Source organism: Dendrobium catenatum, unplaced genomic scaffold (assembly GCF_001605985.2).
Source record: "Dendrobium catenatum unplaced genomic scaffold, ASM160598v2 fragScaff_scaffold_1375, whole genome shotgun sequence".
Taxonomy (NCBI): Eukaryota; Viridiplantae; Streptophyta; class Magnoliopsida; order Asparagales; family Orchidaceae; genus Dendrobium; species Dendrobium catenatum.
In genome coordinates, this window is record NW_021319837.1 from 92761 (window position 1) to 97749 (window position 4989).

The window sequence follows — 4989 nt, forward strand, 5'->3', positions numbered from 1 at the left end:
AGGATAAAAAAATCCATAGTTAAATTATCTTCATCAAAAGGAGCAATAAAAGTAGGCCATTTGAGTAGGATTTTGTCAAAAATCCATATGTCCTTCAAAACATTAATACGCATCCCAGTCACCACATTCCATCTTATAACTTTCCTCATAGATTTCCAACCACTAGCAATGATTTTCCAAGCCGTAGAACCCCCTTTAATCTCATCTTTCTTCCACCAGTCTTCATCATACTTGATTAATAAATTTCTATTTAGGAAGGAGTTAGGATTAATTACTAGATTCCAAGAGAATTTTGCTCTCATATTTTGAATACTGCTGACAGCAGAGTGAATTCCCAAGCCACCGTTAGCTCTTGGCTTGCAAAGCTCATCCCAAGCAATATAATGCATCCCCTGTTTACCATCTTGATTCTTCCATATGTAATTTCTGCAAAATTTTTCGAATTCCCTCAATACACTAAGAGGAATTAAGGAATGAGATATTAAATACAGTGGCAAATTACAAAATACCGAATTGACAAGCACAAGCTTTCCAATAAGAGAAATATATCTATTTCCCCAAGCATTTAAAGTCTTCAATGCTTTATCCAATAGAACCTGAAAATTAGCCTTTTTCAATCTTCTCAAAGCTAATTTTGTTCCCAGATAATCCATCTCATCAACCATCTTGATTTCCATAATTTTTTTGATCTTATTTTTCATTCTTCTATCAACATTCTTACTAACAATCATGGAAGATTTTTTAAGATTAATTTTTTGCCCTGTCCATCCACAATAGTTGCTCAAAATGATCTTCATTTCCTTGATACTTCTAATCTTTTCTTTAGAGAATAAAATGATATCATCTGCATAAAGCAAATGAGAAATAACATTTCCAGAAGAAGCCACTTTAATGCCTAAATCCTTCCCCTCCTGATTAAATGCATTAGTAATTAATTGGGAACAAAGGATAAAAAGAAAAGGGGATAATGGACATCCCTGACGAAAACCACTCTTCCCTTCAATCCACTTTGACAAGTTCCCATTGATGATAATAGAAAATCTGGGCTCAACAATACATTCCAAGATAAGCATAATGAATTTTTCAGGAAAACTCGTGCTTCTCAATACCCCTTCAAGAGTACTCCAACACATGCTATCTTAGGCTTGCTTCATGTCAATTTTGATTGCCACCATACCTTCTTTAGATTTAGAAATCCTCATTTTGTTAATAACCTCCTGTGCCAATAGAATATGTTCTGAGATGCTCCACCCTTTCATGAAAGCAACTTGTTCTTCAGATATAAGTTTTGGAATAACCACCATAAGCCTATTGAGTAACACCTTAGCAACAACTTTGTAGATGGAGTTACACAAGCTAATAGGACGGAAAGCTTCAGGAGATAAAGGAAATAATAAGAGTTTCTTTCCAACTATTACACATAATACCTGATATAAAAAATTCTTTAACTGCCTTACAAACATCAATACCAACGATGTTCCAATAGTGTTTAAGAAAAGAGTATGTGATACCATCAGGACCCGGTGATTTGTTGTTGCCAAGCCCTTTAATAACCTCCAGGATTTCCTCATCTGAAATCTGTTTCTCCAGGCTAATTCTGTCTGTCTCATCCAGAATATTAACAGGATTCGGCTATTTGTCCATACAACACTCCCTTTGCTTCCACTTATTTGAAAAAACTGAAATAGAATTTGTTGCATAACCAAGGGATCTTCAGTAATGCCACCGTCTTCATCTTTAATTTGAGAAATCCTTTTTCCAATTCTTCTTGTATTAGCAAAAGAATGAAAAAATTTTGAGTTAGAATCACCTTCCTCAATCCATTTAGCTTTAGCTCTTTGTCTCCAAAAAGTGTTGAGTCTAGAAAGCATAGAATTGAGTTTAAAAACTTTAGATCTGAGCTCCCAAAGTTTTTCATTTGATAACCACCCAACCGACGCTTCTTCTTCTTGAATAAGAGAGATTTCTTCTTTTAATTTCTCCTTATCTAAAGAGAAATCCTTAATTCTTTCCTTGCTCCAATAAAATAAATCCTTCAAAGCTCTTATACATTTTTTATTGAGAATCTCCATATCATTGCCTTGAAAAACCTTTCTCCAAACTCTTTCAATTATGAGAGATGATGCTTTGAATGAAATCCACACATCTTCGGATTTGATTATCCCATTCTTTTGAAATGGATTATCAAGGATCTTCAATACATTAGGGCAATGATCTGACGCTACCCTTGTAAGATGTCTTACCACTGCATTATTTATCTTTTTGATGGCTATAGAGTTTAGAAGACATCTATCCAACCTTTCGAGAAGGAGATCCCCTCCAGATTTGTTATTACACCAAGTGTATTTTTGACCAACAAAGCCCACATCATGAAGGTCATTCACATTTAAGAAATCAGCCATTTCTTTGGGACCTTGAGAAAAAGCAAATTTTCTACCACCCCTTTTATCATCTTATGACAAGATGCAATTAAAATCGCCCCCAACAATGAAAGGAACCTTTCTATTGGACACCTCTTCCAGATTACTCCATAATTCTCTCCTCTTCATAACAACCTTATTGCCATATATGGTAGCAATCATCCACTCCCCCTTATTGAAGATATTGAGATCTCCAATAAAACATTGATCGTCTTCCTTTATTACTGAGAAAGAAGCTAAATCAGATCTCCAAAGGACCATAATTCCACCTGATAGGCCTTTAGATGGATATATATAAAAGTTTCAATCATCTCCCATAATATTTTTTAAAGAAACTTTATCAAAAGAATTGATTTTAGTTTCCACCAAACCCACAAATAGAGTACCATGGTCTTTAACTGCCTCCTTGAGTTATAGAGAGGCCTCTTTCTTCTTGGCCCCTCTACAATTCCAAAAAATTATGGAATTCATTAATAAAACATTGGGGATGCCCCCCCCTTCCTTCCTCTTGCTACCTCCACCAAATATTCCTTCCTCTTGGAATGTTCTATATAGGGCCCAGAGATTTCAGCTCCTTAGCTAATTTTATTTTGTTTGAATCACCAATAGAAATTTTATCTCCTCCCATCTTATTATCAGATAAAATTTTTTCACCACTTTTATCTATGATCAGCCTTCTTTTCGAACCATCGCCAGATTTTTCAGCATTTTCCTTTTCTTTAACCAAAACTAACAATTCTTCATTAACAAGATTTCCAGGAACTGAACTCAGGATATCAAATTTGTTTCCAGAATTTGATATTTTAATACAAGAAGAAACAGGGGACTTACTCAATACAGCTATAGGTCCCTCCTTGGTATCCTTTGAGAAAAATTCTTTGTCCTCTTCATCATGTTTGTTCTCCTCTATAATCGGCTGCTCCTTGTCTGGAATCAATTCTCCTTCTTCTAATTGGTCTTCATTACTCAGAACAGGATCTTCTATTGAGGTGATAAATCTGCCATCAGCTCCATCATTTCCTTCTTCCATAGTTACTTTATCATTTCCCATCTTCTTAATATATATAGCTTTGCTGGATTTAACAACAATGCTCTTTTGAATTGGCTTTCTTCCTTTCTTATTATTAACAAGAATCCACGGTCCATACGTTGGTTTATCATCAGTAATTTGCTCTTTACTTTTGCTATTTACTTCTGAAGTGATGCTATCTCCCAATTTATCTTTACAGGCTTCATTACTGTTATTACCACATTCATTCTTCAAGTGCCCAATAACTCCACATTCAAAGCAAAGGTTGGCTACCTTTTCATATTCAACTTTTTGAAATAACCTCCCTGAGATACTATCCACCCAAATTCCCAAAGGAAGAGGTTGATCAAGTTTCACCCTCACACAAACTCTTGCAAACTCCCTTCTTCCCCATTGGAAGAGATTCCCATCCATCATCAATGCGATTCCAATTCTAGAAGCTATTCTTGCTATATTATCTTCATCCCAACATTGCAAGGGAAGGTTAGGCATCCTAACCCATATAGGAGATGTTAGCCCCTTCATAGAATTAGCTGAAAATTTAATGGACCACCTCTCCATTCCCACAATGTGCCCATTGATAAACCATGGCCCCCCTAAAAGTACTGCTTCCATCATTTCCTCTGATTGAAAAGAACATAAGAACCACCCTCTTCCTAGAGTGGTAAAATGAAATTGACCATAGCGTTTCCATTGTCTTCTTATCTCCCAAGCAACCAGATGAGACGCCAATTCTCTGCCAAACACCTTTATCACTACAGAATTTGAAAGTTTTTCAGAATTCTTAAATTCCAGAACTTCATTCATTCTAACAGCTTTTCCATCTTCAGAAATCATTCTTTCGTCTTCTTTAAAATCAATTTTAATGTAAGGCTTATTACTCCAGGGATTATTGATACCAACTTTACCAGAATAAGTCGGCATTTTATCATTAACCTTATCAACAGCCAAATTGTTCTCTATATTCAGTACCTCCTGAATATTGTTGATACACATCTTCACTGGATTCTTCTTTAACTCTATATCCAAGTTAATATTAGAATTAACAAATCTGTTTACAATTATTTTCATCCCAGAGGAAGAAGCTTCGGGATCCAACAAATTCATACCAGAATAAGTTTTTTCAGTACCTGGAGTAATATTAGTTTCAGAATCAACAACTCCTTTACCTTTTCCTTCGATATAAATGATTTTTCTAGGCTCTGCTTCAGATACATCTCTGATCACCAACAGACCATTAAGTTTCTTCATACGATCATCCATTTGTTGAGGAGACGATAACTTCTCGTTCATCTTCATATTGCTCTTCGAATTGCCAATAAAGGATGGAGGTCTAGTCGCCGGAGCCTAAGAAGACCGGCAACTCTCCGTCGCCATCTTCTCCCGCCCTTCTTGAGAAGCAGGAACAAAAACCGGGAAAAAAAATTTGAATTACACTTTAATTTCTCGCTCTACCCGAAAAAGCTTGATTTTCTCTCTCTAAGAGGTTCCTCCTAACAACAAAAAGCTTGCACACAACAAAAATAACACAAAACTAAT